The sequence below is a fragment of the Suricata suricatta genome, chromosome 5, assembly GCF_006229205.1.
Source record: "Suricata suricatta isolate VVHF042 chromosome 5, meerkat_22Aug2017_6uvM2_HiC, whole genome shotgun sequence".
NCBI lineage: Eukaryota > Metazoa > Chordata > Mammalia > Carnivora > Herpestidae > Suricata > Suricata suricatta.
In genome coordinates this window covers 152,821,465-152,832,913 of record NC_043704.1, presented here as the reverse complement: position 1 = coordinate 152,832,913, position 11,449 = coordinate 152,821,465, and positions in this window count along the sequence as shown.

The window sequence follows — 11,449 nt, the reverse complement described above, 5'->3', positions numbered from 1 at the left end:
AAGACCCCAGCTTTGCGGTCCCTGGAGAGGTCAAATCTAAGATACATTCTACATGTTCTTCAAGGAACCCCCCAACGGAACTAAGTCTAGGTTAACCTCAGGTGAAACCTGCTGGCTGGGGGACCGGAAAGGGGCTCTCCTCCGCCCTGGCCCGCGGCCCCTGTTCTCTCCTTGTGCTTCCTGAAATTGCCTCCCAGATCAGCTGTCTGCACAAAACCTTACCTCGGAAGCCGTTTTCTGGAGGAACGCAAACACAGATACGTATGTGTTAGATTATCCTCATGACTGTGTGTCACATCCGCGGAGCAGTGGTTCCCAAACCCCATCTCATAATCATATGGAGATAAAGATATCAAAATTTCTGGGAAGTGTCAAATAAAAAAACAAATCCAGATTTAGTAAGGAGAGACTACTGGAAAGGACACAAAGGGGGTGGGAGGGGCTGGTGCTGGAGGGAGCAGCTCTGGCCATAAGATCCCAGTGTTGGCCAAGAAGCGTCCTGCCTTTACGGAGAAGAGAAAACAAGACTAGAAGAAAGCAGGTGTGGGGAAGCAGGGTGAAAGGATGACCTAATGGGACAGCAGATCAGAGAATGTTCTACCCTGAGGAGAGGCTGCTAAGGAGGAGTTGGGTGCTGGCTTAGGCCAGGGGTGGGGCAAAGCTCGGGGCCCTGGAGAGACTCTTAACTAGAGTTTGGTTAACAAGCATTTTGTTCTGATTGGTCAGTGGGAACAAGCAAATCAGCTAACCATTTATGAGGCTACAGCTGGGGACTTAGCGGGCTGGGGACTTAGCGGGCCGTAGCCCTGAGGAGGTAAACAAGGCAGCATGCTCAGAGTCTTCCCTTAGTCACATGGGAAATGATGGTTCTCTGCAGTAAGCCTTTTCCAGAACACAAGAGAGTCTGTGTGTGTGCGCGTGTGCGTGCGTGCGTGCGTGCGTGCGTGCGTGTGTGTGTGTACTGTTTTCCAGAGCGCTGGGCTCAGGTAAAATTCAACACTGTCAGGATGGAGCCTGGACAACAACAGTTTCTAGAAGCCCCCAGATAATGTATAGATTACAATAAGAGACTTGGGAGACACATCAACTAATCAAAATGTGTGGACCTTACTCAGGTCCTGATTCAGACAAAACTTTTTTAGATGACATTCACAAAACAATTAGAGATTTTAACACTGAATCTTTGATGAAGTTAAAGAATTGCTGTTTATTTTTCGAGTGTGATAATAATTTTTTAAAAGTAATAATGGTATTGTGGCTATGTTTATACAAGATTCTTTACATTTAAGAGATACTTGCTGGAGAAAATGTTTTATGAAAGCATGTGATTCCTGAGATTGCTTCAATAAATATAGTCTGGAAAGAGGGGAAGGGGGGGGGGAATTGGCTGGCCATGAATTGGTAAAACTGTGAAAGGTGGTGGCAGGTCCCATGGGTTCATTAGGCCAGTCTGTCTGCGTCTGCACAGATTTGAAATAAAACAGCTTTTCCAAAGAAGCTTTCTAATTCTTCTTAATATGCAATTCATGCTGAACGCTGCTTTTCATTGCTTTGTCTGTTTTTTTGTCTGCTCAACGATCAAAACCTGAAAGAGGTTTATGAAGGACTTCCCTCCCCTGACTATGACATTTCTATCCATTTCTCCTTGCACTTCCTGCGACGTTTGATTTATACATGTTATTGCTTTATTATTTGTCACACGGAGGCTTCTAAAAGACTGCCTCGGAAAAAGAATACATACTCATGGCAAGTGTGAAGAAAAAAATCAGTGAAAAACAGATGCCTCTTTCACCTCGCTTTCCCAACTTTCAATCCCCCTCCCCCAGTGTCACTCACAGTTACCGATTGCATCGGTGTGTAGAGGAGCAATCAGTGTGCATATATACATGTGCCCGTACACAAAGGTCCTGTTTTGAATATAACTGGACCCCTGGTGTTTTACACTGTTAGACTCCTTGCACTTATCACTTAAGTCACCTAGAGCTCGAATAGAAAGCAGCTGCCTCCCGCCTCGGAAGCTGTGCCCACATCTCACCCGCAGCCCGACAGCTTCTGACTCTGAGAGCTAGTTTACAGGTCTGTAAGTCACAGATAACAATGCACAGCAAGTCCTGTCTGCCCACATGCGAATCAGTTCTGGCAGCTCCCCATGGAAAACCCACATTCTGCACATTCATTTCAACATTCCTTTACTCCACATGGCATTTGTCCTTCTCTGACTTCCCCTTCGAGCCAGTTACGACGTCTCCCTGATCTGCCCAGTCTCTGTGTTATGAGCAGAATAAAATCTGGAACACGTGTTCATTTTATATCTGCATGAGACTCATGATTTTACTTTTTTCTCTTTTTTTTTTTTGAGAATTATTCTTAAACGGTGCTTAGCCAATAGGCTGAACACACAACTCATGGGGAGTGAGGAAAACCCAACTTTATTTCTGTCTCTGAGTAACTGTCTGATGTATCAGTAACTCATTTAATCTATTCATCATTTGCTTCAACGAGGCTTCGATAAATATGATTTTACTTGTCTTAAGTCAAATATAATTACACTTGTAGGATGTCTTTCTAGAAGAAAGACTAACCATGCTCCAAAGAAATTATACCAATTTATCCGCCTACTAAGAGTGTATAAAATGATGGTTTTTCATATTCTCCGAACACAGTACATTAGCAAACGTTTAGGTCTTCTCCAGGTTGGTGGGTAAAAAAATGGAATCTTCTCTAATTAAGTACGTATTTCTTTCATTATGAATTAGATTGGCATATTTTCATACAATGTAAGCCATCAATTTTCTTTCTCAGTGAGCTGCCTATGTATGTCCGTTGCCCATTTTTCCCCTATTGTTTTGCTATTGTTCACATTAACTTGAAAGCTCTCTTCGGATGTTAAGGAAATTGGCCTTTGGTCATGGGTGTTGAAGACACCTTTTCCCACCGTGGGGCTGGGCAGCTGTGTAGAAATGGGGCCAAGCAAGCATAGTACCACGCAGCGGGTTCACAGTGTCTCTGCATCTAGGAAGGCCGGTCTCTCACATCTCCTGCCCTCCAGATGTGCCTGAGTCCTTCCTCACCTTCTCATTCACAGCGGCTCACAGCTCACACAGCTCACAGCAGCAATGAAGATTTAATTGAAGGGCGAGGAAAAGGGTGCATTGAAAAGTCACCATGGAAACTGCCCCGCCCACAGCATTTACCATTCAAAGGCTTCTCCAGGCATTCATGTACAACAAATTAGCAAAGAAAGATTTCCAGACACACAGCCATGTGAATGCAGTCTGAAGGTGCTTAGAGGCATGAAGAATGCCTGTGGTTTCCATAGGGAGATTACTAGGAAAGAACGGTCTTCAGTTCCAGCTTCTGGGGGGGATAATTTGTTAGGACATTAGACTGTATTTTGGTTTTGCTGCAATTTTCCTTCCTTCCCCGCCTTCTGCTGATGGCTGCCAGTCTGCTGAGTGGCGCTTAAGCCTAAGACTACCTCTGGTTTTGCCTTTCGTGAAAGCCCGGGCTCACTGCAGAGCTTAAACTATGACTCCGGTGGGAAAGAGCGAGCAGAGAAAAACTCCGTTCTCTGTGGAAGACAGAGAAGTCCATGAAATCAGCAACGGTTCTGCAAGGGGTGACCTGTGACCACTGGTGAAAGGTTGGTGGCTGTAGGGGTGCGAAATTTGCCTCCCCAAATGTTTCTCCTCCACACGTGGGTTGTTTTTAAGAAACAAAAGAACAGAAGGCTCAGGAAGAAACTTTGACCTCCCCGCTGACTGCCTAGAAGAATTTAGACGGAGGACCTGCTCCAGGAAGGGGGCAATCACTACAGGCGGTGGGAACTAGGTGCGGTAGAGTCTGGAAGTCTGTGTGTAAACCCTCTCCATGTCCACACACATTTGCTTACCAAATGTTATCTCTTTCATCTTTCTGTGAATTAATCTTCCTTCCTTTTGAAGTCCCAGACCCCCAGCCCCTTCTCCTGAGCTCTGGAGAAGCCTGTTTCCTGACTGCCTCAGGGTCTCATATTCTTATGGAGTCCCCCTACATGTGTAACTAAATTTAATTTCTTCCCTATTAATCTGCCTCGTGTCAATTTAATTCTTAGGCCGGCCATGAGAACCTTGAGGGTGAAGGAAAATGTTTCCTCCTAACAGTGACAGAACCTGGTCAATGATGGCTAGTGATCTTAGGGAGGCAGGGACCAAGGCACTAGGATGTCCAGCTGTCACCAAAAAAATCCCAGGCCCCATGCAGGAAAAAACCAGAAGCCTGGCTGCTTTCTAAGGACACCTGGCATCTCAGACCTAACCGCGGTGGCCTGGCACCGCTGGGGCCTCCTGATGCCTAACTCCCGAGATCTACGAGGGGCGTCCATGGATGGGGGGGGGGGCGGCGAGGGGAGTAAAGAAATGACGTGAGTACACTTTGCCACCATCTTGGCTGGCTGGGCGCTCTGGATGATAATTGATGCAATTTGAATAATCTAATGTGCTACAGCAGAGCTGTGTTGTAAGATTCACATCCAATGTGCTTTTTAGGAGCAGCACTTTGGGAAGCTTCCGCCAGTCACCACTGTGAACAAATCCCACCGCAAAGAAGCCATTTGTGATGTCGCTTTACTTTTTTCTCCTTAGTGTATGGTTATAAATGCATCACTTTTGCTATATTTTCTTTATTTTTATAATCATTTGTGGCTTTTTATGGGAGCATATTGATTTTCTGAAAAGATACTTTGATTATGACATTTTAGCGGAAGGAAATGAGATTTGATTTGTCACATTAGAGCCAGGGAGATCCAAAATCAGCGATGGTCTGCATGGATCTCTACTGCCCTCCAGTGTGAAGTGGGAAGGAGGTGGAAACATTTTTGGAATGAAAGAGGCCGGTTTATATTTCTAATATTGGCATGTAGAAAATATAGACAAAAAGTAATAAAAAGAACCAAAGGCTATTTTTCCCCAGTGTGTTCAGAAATAAGCGAACTGTTGAATGATGAGTCATTTAGTGTCACACCTTCTAAGACGGCATTTAAACCTGAGGAGTTACTGACAAGATAGAGAATAGCACACACTTCTTGCTATAAACAACGTAAGCAGGCTGGGTCTCTACATCTACTTGTATAAAATGGATTTACTTATGCATACTTGCGTAGTTATGATGTTACAGTCTGTTACTATCAAACTCTTCCTAGTAGAGAATCATTAGCATTATGGGAAAATTTATGCAGCTTCTCAGTTTCCCCAAGTTTCTGACTGATATCATGACAGGTTCACATTAAAAAGCTTATTTAGCATTTCCATGTGAAGCTTAAAATTTTGTACTTTTTAAAATTCATCTTTCAAGTATCCAAATTAACGCATTAGGCGTTAGCAGACAGTAGTTGCAAACTAAGGCTCTATGTGGTTTCATGTTTGTAAACAGGATTTCAGCTCAGATCACAAACTCATGGTTCACGGGTTCAAGCCCATGTCAGGCTCTGCACTCAGCGCAGACTGCTTGGGATTCTTTCTCTCCCTATCTTTCTTCCCCTCCCAGGCTCGTTCTCTCTCTCTCTCTCTCTCTCAAAAATAAATAAATAAGCATTTTTAAAAACATAGTAATTCCTCTTAAGTAATTAAAACAAAAAAACATGGCAACATTCATGTCTCTGCCTGGTGATGGCAAGTTGGGGATATAGACATGTCTGGTTCCTTCACTTTGTTCAATAAACCGGGTGATTATGGAGCCAAAAAACAGGGATTTAACCATGAGGGCAATCAGGCTCTAAAAAGGCCTTATCATCTCATAAATCTTTTTCCAGTCTGCTGAGAATAAGAAGAGGCAAGAACAAAAGACGTGAAATTTCAAGTTGGTTTGAAAACTTTAAAAGGGGACAGAGCCTTTATTACATAAAACTTCTGGGACAATCCCCCCTCGGAAAACACGGCCCTGTGGCAATGTTCCCTGAGCGAGGCGATGATTCAAAATGTACCTAAGATACAGAGGATATTTCCTGCATACCAGGTAACATGTTAGCAGACATGATTCACTTACCTTCCTACGAACCACAGGAGAACAAGGCCTTTGTTACTCCAGTTTACAGATGCAGAAACTGAGGACAGAAGTTAATGAACTTGCTCAAGTAACTGACAGGACCAACCACCAGAGAGTTTTAATAAAAACATAACTGGTTTATTTGGATGTAGAAGCCTTCTAGGATTCTAATTTACTTTTTAAATGTATTGCTTTTTATTTAATGTGTATGAGGATGTTTTCTGCAGGATGGCAAAGTTTTCCTGTTGCCTAGGACCTTAGGCAGAGGTCTCAAAATCTGAAAACAATATAATAGGAGTCAGGTCTTCTTCCATCTTGAATGAAGTTGCTAATCTGCCCAGCTGGAGATGCTGAGATGGATGAAGGAAGCCCTCCAGGAGGAGCCTCCTGGCGGCTGCACAGGACAAGACAAAGGATGAAACCGTGACTGCGGAGACCCAGGACGAGAATACCTCTGCACGGCTCCGAAGGTGCCCAGCGCTTCCCCTCCTATGGGGAAGCAGGGAGGGATCAGCTATCTGCTGCTGCCTAACAAACGATCCCACAGGAAGGTACCTAACACGAGACACATGATCTCACACGGTTTCTATAAATCTGGAATTTGGGAACATTTTAGGGGAATGTGCTGGCTCAGAGTTTCTCATAAGGTGGCAGCCAAGTGTCATCTGGCAGATCTGGCTGAGGTCAGGTGCATGCGCTCTCACTGATGGAGCAGGCCGAGGTCCCGCGCATGCGCTCTCGCTGTGAAGAAAGGCTAGAAAAGGAGTCCCCGCCTTTCTCACTCTGTGTAAGCAGTGCTCCTCACCGCCAACACGCACCACGGGGAATTCCCCAGACAGGGAAACAGAACTCAAAAGGTGGACAACTCTTTGGCTGATGAACACTGCTTTCAGTGCTTATACTTCAAAACAAGTTGCTACTTAAAATGTTGCAAAGATCCTTCATACCAAAGACGCACTCACTCTGTAACCCTCCAAGGACGTCAGCCAATGTTTCATCAGTTACCACATCCACCTGTCCGGTGCTAGGTCCAGAACCTCTAGCTGATACCCATTCCTTGGTAACTTAGAGGCTAAATAATGAAATTTACCAACAACAGCACGCCCTGCTTGTAACAGTGGAGTAGAGGGCAAAGACACAAAATGAAAATTAAAACACTTAAAAGTGTACATGATACTCTTCAAGAAAGGATTTTTGTCTGTTGTTTTTCTATTCTGCTTCTCTCTGCTCCAATCTTCATTTCCTTTCTTCTCCTAGAGTTGGGTTTATTTTGTTCTCTTTCTAGTTCCTTAAATTGTGAAATCAGGCTATGGATTTGATGAAAAACTATGCCAACAAATGGAAAAACCTAGATACAGAGTCACATTCCTAGAAACACCAAATGTACCAAGCCTGAGAGATGAATAAGTAGAATTCCACATTTTATTTTGAATGTTAATCCTTCCTAAATTCTTGAAGCCTTAGTTTGTTTCTCTTCATTCATAATATAATAGGCATCTAAAAATTTGTTTTCTAAATTCCATTGTTGCAACATCCTATGAAACATGATTTACATTTTCCTTTCTAGATTAAAAAATGATCTTTATATCTTGAAATTTACTGCTAGGGACTTACCCAAGGGATACATAAGTGCTGATGCATAGGGGCACATGTACCCCAATGTTCATAGCGGCACATTCTACAATAGCCAAATCATGGAAAGAGCCTAAATGTCCATCACCTGATGAGTGGATCAAGAAGATGTGGTATATATATACAATGGAGTACTCCATGGCAATGAGAAAGGATGAAATATGGCCATTGGAAGCAACGTGGATGGACCTCGAGGGTGTCAGGCTAAGCGAAATAAGTCAGGCGGAGAAGGACAGATACCATAAGTTTGCACTCATAGGTCTAACAGGAGAACAGGAGAAACCTAATGGAGGACCTGGGGGAGGGGAAGAGGGAAAGAGAGTTGGGGAGAGAGAGGGATGCAAATCATGAGAGACTACTGAATGCTGAAAATGAACAGACGAACAGAAGGCTGAAGGGGGAGGGGGAGGGGAAGAGCACTGGGTGTTATATGGAAATAAATTTGACAATAAACGAAAGAAAGGAAAGGAAGGGAAGGAAGGGAGGGAGGAGACACAAGTAAAGACGCCAGTGCTCACTTCCTCCCCGATCAGGAGGACATCACCACCCTCAGTGCCTCCCTCTCTCCACCAGCGGTTCCGTGCTCCCGTCACATTCCGCCAGTCCCTTCACTGCTAAGGGATCTGTGAGCTCGACAGAACCCTCTGCTCGATGATCAAGGTGAATCACTCCTGCTAAGACCTTAACCTTGTTCTTCTCTTTTTCCTCCTCTGGCCTCTCCAGTGACACAAGGGATGCAAAATGGTGAGATGGCAGTCTCACCCCCAAATCAATGGACCCATGGCTCAGCCTTTGTTGGAAGAATTCCTTTCTTTGGTAACAAACCCTTCAAACCAGCAAAACCTCCAAACCAGAATCTCAGAGAATGGAAGTTCAAAAAAATGTTAAGTCCCATAATATCCCTTTGTTCCTAAATCCATTAATTTTGCTTACGGAAACCTGATAGTTTTAAAAACATATCCACAGGGCTCCTGGTTGGCTCAGTGGGTTAAGCATCCGACTCTTGGCTTCAGCTCAGGTCATGGTCTCACAGTTTGTGAGACTGAGCTCCACAGGGGGCTCTGTGCTAACAGGGCAGAGCCTGCTTGAGATTCTTTCCCTCTCTGTCTCTGTTCCCCTCATTCTTGCTGTCTCAAAATAAACTTTAAAAAAAATTTTAAAAAAACATATCCACAAACTCTTGGACACTTCTCCAATTTTAAAAGAAGTTTCCTTTGGTATTACCAACCTTAATGACTAACTCTTAACAAACTGAATGCGGTTTTGAAGTTACTGTAGGACTTGCACTGTTAGAAAAGGCACAGGGCCGCCTGGGCGGCTCAGTCAGTTAAGCGTCCGACTTTGGCTCAGGTCATGATCTCATGGTTTGTGGGTTCGAGCCCCGCATCAGGCTCTGTGCTGATAGCTCAGAGCCTGGGGCTGGTCTTTGGATTCTGTGTGTGTGTCTCTCTCTGCCCCTCCCCTGCTCACACTGTCTCTCTCTCTCTCAAAAATAAAAATAAAACACTAAAAAAAAAATAAAAAAAGAAAAGACATTGCAGCTGCCACCCAGATTTCTCTCTCTGGGGATGCTGGCCCTTGGAACCCAGATACAACACCGTGCAGAACCAAAGGGCGCTGCGGAAAGACGGCGAGTAGATGTTCTGGCCACAGACTCAGCATCGGCCCCCAGACGTGTGAAAGATGGAGACTTAAGATGATTTCAGCCCCTAACGTTTTGGCTCTCCCCGCTGGCATCAGGTGGAGAGTGAAACAGAGATAAGCCATCCTCACGCGTCCTGCACGAAGTACGGATTGGTAAGCAAAGTAAAAGTGGCCGTTGTTTTAAACCACTAAGTTTGGGGTAGTCATACAGCAAGAACATGAAGAAAAAGGACCGGATATTGGACACTAGTTGAACCCATAGGCTGCAAAAAGGGCTATCTCCAAAACAGCACGGTAACTAACGTCTTCAGAAGACACGTGCTCCTTGGAGACAGTGCGATGAGTCCCATGGATTCCATGAGCGACAGCTCAGGGCACTACTGCTTCCATTCGAGGGCATTTCTTGGTCAGATGCTACACGGTATCAGGCACAATGACGGTACATAAAGGATTCGCTAAACCCCCAGATGGCGGTGTTAACACCAGCACAGCAAGCAGGGAAGCAAATCGGAATCTAGAGTATGTTCCAGAGAGGACGAATAACTCGTCCCTCTCAAGGACAGGGCGGAAGGAACTGACTTACCTCCCGGGGGCTGGTGGATCCTCCGGGAGCGGGGATAGCTCGCCCACTCTGAACGGGTCATTGCTGCCGTATCCTGAGCACTCGGCTGTGTCTGGGGGTCCCGAGGCGGAGTTCCAATCCTGTTATCCTTTCCGTTTCATTCATCATTCCACTGAGCAAGTGCTGAGCCGGGACCAGGAGGCTGAGTTTCCTCCGCAGAGCATAACACTCATTGCGCGAGGTCCATCCAAACATCCCGTCCTGAACCTTCCTTGTCACCGGTTCTCCAGTCTTGCTCTTTCCAATGTCCTGGACCAACTGGCCAAACAATTCACCTTGTGCCTTGAATTATTGCCCAAGGTCATCTTTCCTTTCAGGCAAAGTGAACTTCAAGACATACTGCTGGATATTCTTTTCTTTTTTAGCTTTTCTTCATATTTATTCAATTTATTTTGGAGAGGGAAAGAGTGTGAGCGGGAGGGGACAGAGAGAGACACAGACAGACAGAATCCAAGGCAGACTCCACTCTGTCAGCACAGAGCCCAATGCTTGAACCTACACACTGTGAGATCATGACCTGAGCTGGGATCCAGAGTCGGGCGTTTATCCAACTGAGCCTCCCACGTGCCCCCACACTGCTGGATATTCTGCACATTAAAAGGACTTCATAACTTCCCTCCTCTTCAGGACCCAAGTAGGACCGCTGCCATCTAACAACCCATTTCTGGCAGGTACCACCATAGTCCGCAGAGCAATAAGCCTGCACAATGCCTGGCACATCACAGGTACGCAATAGGCATTTTTAAAATCATTTTTTAAAATGGATCACATCCCTCCCTTGTTTAAATTTCTTCAACAGCTTCCTCTTGTTCCCAAAGACCCTGCTGGGTGTAGCATCTGCCTTGTCTTTCTCCTGGTTCTCTGTACTCTAAGCACCGGTCCTCAATTCTTGGAATGTTCTATGCTCCCTATGCCACAGGACCTTTGCTCAGACTGTTCCGTCTCCTTGACAAATTAACTCCATCCTCAGACCTTGACTCAAGGATCCTTTCCCGTCTTATAACCATTTTCCTGCATTGTACTTATTCCATGTTCATTTATGTGTTTAATTAAATCCCGCCTTCCCCTGGGGTGCCAAGTGCTGTGATTATGTACACTTATCACTACATGCCCAGCACCTAATGTAGTGGCTGGAACTTAATGGGTGATAAATAATATTTTGTTGAATGCACACATGAATAAATTAATGTCATAATAAAATGCAGTATTGGTAACTTCTCTACAAGTTATCACTGCTGTGGGTGCCTGGGTGGCTTGGTTAGTTGACTGTCCGACTCTTGGTTTTAGCTAAGGTCATGATCTTGTGGTTCCTGAGTTAGAGCCTAGGTAGGGTCAGGCTCTGCACTGACAGCGTGGAGCCTGCTTGGGATTCTCTCTCCCTCTCTCTCTGCCCCTCCCCTGCTCATGCTCTCTCTCCCTCTCAAAATAAACTTGCATGTTACCATTGCAAGTTTTAAGAAGCTTTCTGATATCAGTGTCTACTCTTCTAATCTACAGTGATTGATTTAAACCGGCAATTGTCTAGACAAG